Raw genomic sequence first — 9,750 nt, 5'->3', positions numbered from 1 at the left:
CACTACTGAATTTTACAAGCATTGGATCCTATAAATAAGTAAACAAATAACAATGAAAAGGGTGTCTTCCTGTCTTGTAATATTTTATTTTTTCAGCCAGTTTCTTCTATTGGTTTCCTATGCTGGTAGTGGTTTACAATCCTCTTAACTTGAGTGTATTCTTTAAATATTTGTTTCAATTTAGTCCTGGGGGAAAATGTATGGATGAAGTCACAGCCTGTTTTGCTTTTATCAGCATTACTTACTGACATTTTAGTGGTTGTCTTGACAACCTTTTATTGTCCTCTAATACATTATGTATGTTCAACACCATGGAGCATAATACCCCCAGTATGGTCAAATATAAATGTGTTATTATAAATATAAATGACATTATATCCAACAGAGCAGTGATTGAATTTACTAATGGGTATTAAATACCTTGTTCACGTATGTATTCCATGATCTGGTCTAGCGAATATCATTAAAGAACAGCCTTAGGAACATTCAAACTTATGAGAGGAGGCCATTTTGGTCTATCAATGCTTATCTATTTCCTAATAGCTAACTGATATCAGAACAGAACCGAGATACATCTTGTGAAGGATACCATTGAATCGGCAGCAGTAGCCCACCCCTTACACCCACCATGCTGTGTGAAAAGGTACCTCCTACCCTCCGTCCTGAATCTGTCTCCTCTCAACTTCCAAAATGTGTTATCTGCTCCTTGTCTCTGTTTATAATAGCAACATATCTATTATGAATCTCTACAACCCAAATGAGAATCCTTCCTTTCTCCATTTAACCATGCTATACAGTAACTTAACCTGTAAACTTAGTGAACATATTTAAGGGGTTTAAATTCAATTGGTAGACCCGCAGTATGAGGCACTTATGTTTGGTCTGATCTGCCAGAGGACCAGAGGACTGAACTTACTAACTCTCAATCCAAAGCTGGTTATGAAAACCCCCACATCAAGCTCCCAAAGGACTATCCAGACAGCCTTTGATCAAAAGACCGTCTTTTTTGGTTGGAAATATGCATGGTTTCCCTTTAAGAGTGCAATTGCAAATTGTAACTTGAGAGTTAAAAAAAAAGCCTAGGCAATGTTCTTGAAAGAGATTTATGTCAAACAATGAAACATGTCCTTATGAATTTTAACTGCATGTTTCCTTGACACCCATGGAAACAAAACTTCAGGCTCTGTGGAGTCTTTCTTCCCTTTGTAAATCCTTTAAGTAAATACTTAAAATTCAAGATTAAAGTTGCATGTATGAGTTTGGCTTAGAAGATGTCCAGTGAAGAAATCCTGATTCAGTTAAAAGTGGGTGGAAAAGAAATATATAAAAAAAACATCCAAAGGCAATTGGATCCACAGACCAACAAGGTTTTCTCTCCAAAACTAATACATACAACACAGCAATTAAATAAAGACATTGAGCAATTTCTGAGATAATCACCATTCACAGCTTCTCAACTTGATTTAAGTGCATAAACCATAAAGGATGCACAATCAGGTGCTCAGTAATATTTTATATATAGCCGTGTCTTTTCCAAGCACTCCACTATTTCTATAACTGGATCCCTTTGCAACTCAGACCAGGAAGAATCAATTGGATTGCAAGCGAATATAATTGCTTTTCCATATGCTTCAGCAGTCATGGACCTTCAGAGGGAAAAATACATGGTAGAGGTGGTAGCTTGACAAAACGGCTTGTCTGGAGACTTGTTAAATAAAATGACTATGAATATGAATGCCCACAAGTGATTACACACATCCATCTGGTCCTTCTCGCAGCTGTGGATTTGATCAACTACAAGCTTTAAGCAATCTAGACCACAAAGTTGTAGGTACCACTGGTATCTTTGATTCAGTCCACATACCAGTGTGAAGACAGCATATCACTTCATATCCCAAAGGGATGTACTTTATGACTCAATGTACAGTGATCTATCCTCAGAAAGTTAAGTCTTTGTTTCTGTGACTTTGTATAGCTAAGACAGCAAGACTTTAGTCAGTGTCAGATGGATTATTGGGTTATTATCTCACTGTAGGGTATATTGTACTGCACAGTAGTCACAGTCTCTGTGTGTTCCCAGTTTGCTTTGCCAGTGGGAACCTGTGTTAAGTATCACAGGCTGTTAAAGTGAATAATCTCATCAAATAAAATGACTTCAGATCAGCTGGAAATACCATAATGAGAGAGAGCAAAGGAGAGTGCAAGGACAGAGTCTGGATATGGAAGTTCGATCAATAGGGAGATTAATTAATCCCTCCCTGAACTTGCTTTAGTTTTATTTGTACAGTTGTAGTAAACATGCAGAGGCAACAACAAGGACAAGAAAGAGCTGCTTTCTTGTAGTCAATCAAAAGTGTGCCCTACTCAGAAATACACATCTATAATCATTTTCCACTGTAAACCAAAAATATTTAGTGGTAATTGTATTGGTCTACAGATGAAAAGAAAGGAAATAATGTAATAATATATTTTGATACTTTTTTTTTTTTTACTTGGCCAATATGTTTAAACCAAATGTACCTAATGAGGGGGCCTACAATGTTTTGAAAGCCATTTTTCAGTTTTCATCTATAAAAGTTGTAAAAAAGATGTAAATCTTTATCTTTGGAAAAAAAAAAAAAAATAGGTTTAACTTTCCAAAGGACCAGCAATTCTACTAAAAAAATCATGCATAATTAATTTAAAAGGAATATCTTAGGAAGTATTGCGTTAAAATTCATATGGATTTGAGATGTTGTTTTTAATTGTTATGTGATAAACATAATTATCAATGATGTCATGGAATTATATATCATGGCATAAAAAAAACACTGTTTTATTAGTGTGTTTTTGCAAATGCAATATTCCTTTAACCAGCTGCATCTTTTTTTGTTGTGGCAATAAAATGAGTGTATTTGTTCTACTAATTGCCAAAGAGGTTCAGTAATTAAAGGATAATAAAGCTTTAGTAGTAATTAGTTTCTGTTGTTTGGTTGCAGTCCATCAATTGTTCTTTAATAATACTGATCATTAGCATTCAGTAGGCAGTTTAATTCCAGAGGGATGCTGGGACAGGACCACTACACATGCACTACACATTCCATTCCCATGAAGACACTGCAGCCAGTGAAACCGTTAACCCTGCACTTTCTCACAGTCGCTGAACACTTTGGAGTTGTAGTCACATTCATCACTGTGTACTGCGATTGTAACTTTCATTAAAGCAGTAATATAACTGATGCTTTAATGAAACAAAAACAGCCCCTTGCCTTTCATTACCTTCACACAAGTACAAATTTTATTTGACAAACATTATTTTCATTTGACACCTACGTGATGCATGCAATAGGACCCAACCTGAGTGTTACACTTGTGATCTATGCTGCACATATGCGGTCCTACATTGTAACACAGGAAACTAACTGAAAGGGTGGTGGGAGGGAAAATCTGTGACTATACGCTTAAAGTATTGATCAGGGATCATTTCTTCAGCTCCTTTTAAGATGTTAAAGACTGCTAGAGATAAAACTTTTTTTTTAAAGCCCTTTTAAACATATTGACACTCCAGGGTGCTTGTACTAGGTAATTACCACCATTGTAAAACCTTTTGTTTGTCAGCTGTAGAGCACTTCTATACACTTCTCTTTTAGGCCAGTGTAGAACGGATGCCTGTGAGTAGATGGGTTGTACTAGGATTGTTATAAAAAAAATGCAATTAATAGAAAACTGAAGTTGTTTCCTAAAAGGAGACCCTTATTATTGTAGAGTTTTACAGCAAGTAAAACCCTGATTATTATACCTGTTTACTGTTTCTCTCATCCACTCTCCTCACACTTGAAGCCAGCCTTGTATGTTAGACTTCCTGTCTATTGACATTTGTTAATTTGTCATTTCGGTGCTCAGACAGATTTAAAGGCCAACACTGATAACGAATGAGGCACAGGTCCATGTCCACGCTCATTAGGATTGCAAGAAGCCCTGTACATGGTTGTATAAGTTGATCCATTTCACTTGGTGGTAGTGGGATGTGTAACTCAAACCTGTGTAGAAGATGTGCACTCAGCAAAGTATTTCGCAGTTGAGGATATTTTAGGTAGTTCTGTAAAAAAGGAAATCAACCATCATAGTAGATTGAAATAACTTGTTTTGTACCAGTACTTCCATATTCTACATTATAAATGTGCATGATTCCACCAACTACATCAAAAACAGTATTATCTTTATTTTCATGTCGGTTTACTTTATTTTTGGTATAAATGTTTAATAAGTGTTTTTTATTACAATTGTGTATATTAAATGAACCCAGGAAAGGGTTAACATAGAGCCTTAATTTCCTATGTCAGAATGTGGATAGAATAGAGAAAACTGTGGGCCATGATTGGAGGTCTAATTATTTAATTTAGTTTAAATGAAGCAGTTGTGTATAAAATGATGTTAAGTCTGGTAGAGGCTGGTGTTTAAGAAGGAGTGCCAATAGGTTGTAGAAAAAGAGTCTGAACGTTTGATTGTATATTGTTATTATTTATTAAAAAATATATCTTATTTAGTTTTATTTGTCGCTATTTAACAGATGCTTGATTTCCTGCCTTTTTGCCAGATCGCTTCTGCCTAACACTTACACTGGTTATAATACTGTAACTGCAAAGAGCTCTAAAAAAACTGTTACTGGAGCTTAATTGTGGCATGACACACAGTGTGTCAGCAATCATCATTATTGGAACAACCTACAGTATTGCTGTGAACCAATACAATCAATAACAGGGGAAAGGGTTAAGTAGCCCTGGCTAAACGTTTTACTTGTTCTTAATCCAGTGGGGGCTTCTTATTAAATAAAAGATGTGTCTTCAGCACTTGTAAAGGAAGACCTGATCAAATGGACTCAGGAGGAGCATTTTGAAAATCATAGGTCAGACACTACTTTGCTGCACCTGGATAACCTCTCTCTTATTGATCCGAAAAGCCTGTCCACTCTCTGTTTAGAGATCTACTGTATGAGCATAACATTTTGTGATTGCTCCTTGATGGTACTTGCAGTGTTAGGACAACACCCTTCTAGTTAGATTAGTAGACAAATGTATTGCATATCCGTGCAAAGCATATTTGTGCAAAGCAGGCAAACGTTCATAAAGAGTTTACTGCAGTGTAACATTGTAAAATCAGTATGATAAGGTATAGAGTCAACAGAACAGAAACACAGATGCTGGTAAGAGTGGTAAAAGATCAATACTATGACTAGACACATAGAAGCTGTGATAAATCCAAAGCTGAAAATACACTGCAAGGATGTCAGTGCTTATAATCCAAATATATATTTTTTAAAATTTTGGACGAATGGTAAATACTTATTGGGAACCTAGTAGCAGTATATTGGCTAAATGAGGTGTATCAATACTTATGGGCACCGCTACATGCAACTGTCATCCCCAGATCAGATCTCAAAATGGGAATGACAGTTAGAACCCAGCTGGGTTGAACTTTAAATGCCAAGATAGTTACCGTAAAACATCTCCCATGCTTACCCCCCTATCCCCATGTTACAGCATTAATCCCAAACAGCACCTATGGGATAAGTAAAACGGTGCTTCCGTCTGCTTCAGCTTTGCCCACATATCACTGAGAAGCTCCCTGTTTCTCTGCTGGAAGAATGCACTGGTACGCCTCCTGGAGAGCAGTGGCATCTATCTAAATACTGTTTGCATCATCGTGGAGTGGTTTTAAACTGCGGATTTCATTCACGTCCTCTTTAGCATTGTCAGTGGCACTGAATGGCATCATCTGTTTTTTGTTGAGCGATAATGCCATTTTGCTAATAACCATATATCAATTTATATTCTAGTACCCATTAAAAGGTTTTCAATGGGATTATGCGTTGTCATTTTTGCAATTCACCATATTTCTGTCATTTACTATGCAGGAGGCAGTGTGGTCCAGTGGTTAAAGTCAAGGGCTTGTAACCAGAAGGTCACCAGAAGCTTCAAATCCCACTCTGCCACTGACTGACTCGCTGTGTGACCCTAAACAAGTCACTTAACCTCCTTGTGTTCCATCCTGCGGATGAGATGTTAAATCAATGTCCTATTGTAAGTGACTCTGCATATAATGCACAGTTCACAGCCTACCTCTGTAAAGTGCTTTGTGATAGTGGTCCACTATGAAAGGTGCTATATAAACATATTATTATTTGTGTATTTTGTTTTACAATCGTTTCACTATAAATATCTGTGCTTTACATGCTTTTATGTGCTTTACCGTGCTTTTACTACAGTTTATGCTTAACTATGCTTTTACTGTAGTATACAACAGTAAACATGTACAGTAAAAAGAACAATCTTAATGTGTTTACATAATACACTACACATTTTCACAAAGTAGACAGGACACCCAGTTAACTTCTTATCCCATAGGCAGACCAATACAGCACAGTGCCCCCTAACATTATGCTGGGTTATTGTTTTGTTTTTCTGGTTTTATGTGCAAGTGCCTAACAGCTGAGCTATCAGATGAACAGCCTTACCCACATAGCGCCAAGGCAATTTCTGTCTCCAGCTATGATGAATGTGCAGCTGTTTTAGATTAAGTAATTAAAAATTGTTGGTATAAAATAAGGCCAGCCTTAATTTGAAAATCGGCTAGCCAGAATTAATTTATACTGCCATTTGCTGGTATTTGAAATTGAAAATGATTCTGTGCAGGGTACTGTTTTCATCACTCATTTCTAGCACTGGTTTTAAACACTGTTACATTCACAACTTATCAGTTACAGCAGTTAGTAGGACTGTCAAGGATCAGTGTTTATGTGGATCTACTGTATAAGAAAGAATCCCTTTTTTAAATATCTATAATTACAGTCTGTTTCTGGGAATGGAGGATGATTTAATAATTACTGGTAATTTAAATGAAGGAAATGTGCATTTTCCGCTTGAGCCTACTTTTGGATGCTTTTATATTCTTCATTGTTGGAAGGTACAGTTCGTTAAAGTGATTGTAGTTAACAAAGTAGTTCCATAATTATCTTACCTATTGTGCATTTGTTATGTAGGTCTCAAAAATCCGTTTGCAAGCTATGTTTTCAGATGGTGTTGCTTAGTAATTTCACCTGGAGGGTGAAATTGTCCCCAACCCCTACAGCCTTTTTTCAGTCATAAACCAACCAGCTTCTTCCCCTGTTGACTGACTCGCTTCCAGACAGTAACAAAAGACATTGCTGAGGTGAAACGACCAAGGAAGTGCAAGTGTGGCAGATCTTCTGAGCATATGGCATGGAAACTGAGAACTTTCTTTAGTCTGTAACACCTATGAAAATACATGTTTGTGGTAACATGGGTTTCTTTTAAATCTGAAAATCTGAGACACTGTAGCTAATATAAGTGGGAAACAGATGGGATTTATGGAAATATTGTGTTACAATGACTTTCTTATTAGTTTCTAGTGAGGTTTCATGGAAATGACTTACTGTTTTTTAGCCAATCAATTTGACATTTTATTCCAATAGACATCGTCTGTAATGTTATGCATGTAAAATGATGCTAATACAGTGGTTCCACAGTATGTTAGAATTTGAGCACGTGGTATCTTCTTGTAACAATGGGATGTTTTGTCAACTTATTGCCAATTGCTTTCTGTTCAGATGTAGCTTTGTGTTGTTTTAGTCCCACCACACCTTCATCAAACACTGAGGTAAGACTTTCTTCTTGCAGCACAACTTATTTAAACAAACACGATTTCAATACCTTACTGTGCTCGTTATGGCCTTTAAAGAAAACTTCATGACATGGTACAATTGATTTAAACTTATTTGCTTGCATTACAGATATGTTATGTCAATTGTACACATTTCCATATTATTCAAGTACCTTTCTAGACGGGGATATTCCAACAAACATTAAAGTCATGTTGTTAGCTCTCAGAAACTAAGCAAGGTTGCTCCTGATCAGTACATGAATGGGAGACCCTCAAATAAATTCTGGTTTTGAAGTGCATGAAGTTGTGGCTCAGTAGGGGGCACTCTTTCCAATGAGCCTGAGATCTACCAGTGCCCAAGCATGGTATCAGACAGCACTGTATACTGTACATTACTAGCATGGCTACATTTCCCCTTAACTGACTACAGCCAGCACTCGGATATCCGTTACCCAGATACACATCAGTCACGTTTTACCACCCTTGTATTAAGAATAAAATAAATCCCCATTATATATGTAACAAATGAACGCACTTACCCATCACATGCGATTTCCGACTCCAGTCGTCACCAGTTTGCTGAAACAAAGCTCATCTCTTCAATAAGTGGCGCCAATTGGGGGGGGGGGGGCTGAAGGGGGCGATGCCCCCCCCCCCCCCCCCCCCCAAGAGTGCCCCGCCATCCCACCTCAAGATTTCTTTAATAAACATACTTTTTTTTTTTTTTTCACTGCTGGCGACGCATGACATGGTCCTCGGGCTCCTCTGTAGTTTGTCAGTTTGGTTAAAGTGTGCGACGTCATCAATAATGATTCAGCACTGTTACATATAGAGCCAAGGTCAAATGTTATTCTTGCAGCTATTGAAATGAATTCATAAATCTGTTTATATATTTTTTTTTATATATGAGAGGAAGTGTTCACCATGAAAAGAACAGGGATGCAAAGTACCTTACATAGTTTTTTTCAGAAGAAAAGTAGAAGGGAAAAATCTGAAAATGAGAGCAATGCTGACAGAGGCCTTTCCAGTAAGCCATCAAGGAGAAACAAGCACAGGTCTCAAGACGGTGACTGACTCGAAAGATTTAGCTACCGTTACCATTGTGGAGACTCCAACACATTCTGTACAAGTTACAGTGAATGATGTGAGTGAAAATAAAAGCGACTCTCCTGTGCAGCCAAGACAACAGGGCTTTCCTGTAGGCAAAAATGGGCATCGATTCTCAGTGCATTTCTACCATGTGCACGAGTGGATCGCATATTCTATCAAAGAAGATGCTGTTTATTGCTTTTCTAAGTGGAAGGATATGCATGCTCTCTTCAGGTAACATACAGAATGCGACCATCATAAAAGCTCAATCATTGTATGGTCAGAGTATCAGGCCATATGTTCGGGTGAAAAAACGATTGCCAATATGTGAGAACGTCGGTATCCTTTGCTTGACTGTTCTATCATCCGACTGGATCAAGGATTTTCAACACAAAACATCAACAGTGGCTGTAAATTTTGTAAGTAATATCTGCCAAGAAGAAATATTGTGTATTAAAACTGTGCGCTGTTTATGTACTATAGCACCGATGTTTTACAGGTTTACAGGTAATTTAGCCATCCTGTTGTTAGTTAAGGGACATTTATATGTTTAGTTAGTGCTCAAGGAAGAGCTAGGTTTTTGTTTTCATTTAATAGGGAAAAGTGTTTTTATTTTTCTACTTCACTGTATATATTGTGCACCACGTTTGTGTCCCTGCAAGGAAAAATTTTGGACATTTTAACTCAATCTCCCTCTCAACCAGTGAGGGGACGGTATAACAAGAACAGTGTGCCCTGGACTGGATGGTTTGACAGTTCATTCCAGGGTCAGTCGGAAGTTGGCCATCCAAAAAGGGTGGCGAAGCCACAATACTAGAAGTCAACGCCTTACTGCGGTAGGCGATGTGTCAGTCATGGATTGGAGGAGACGTGATTGAACTCGCTACTAAAGGAGGCGTGACTGAAGGTATATCAGGGTGTGTGGCTGAGTGATCTGTTCCTTTGTTATGGTTACGGACAGACCTGTAGAAGGAGTACAGTGATAAGATAACAGTGAGTGCT

The sequence above is a fragment of the Acipenser ruthenus genome, chromosome 18 (genome assembly GCF_902713425.1).
Source record: "Acipenser ruthenus chromosome 18, fAciRut3.2 maternal haplotype, whole genome shotgun sequence".
In the NCBI taxonomy this organism is placed as follows: domain Eukaryota; kingdom Metazoa; phylum Chordata; class Actinopteri; order Acipenseriformes; family Acipenseridae; genus Acipenser; species Acipenser ruthenus.
Note: the sequence above shows the minus strand (reverse complement) of the source record.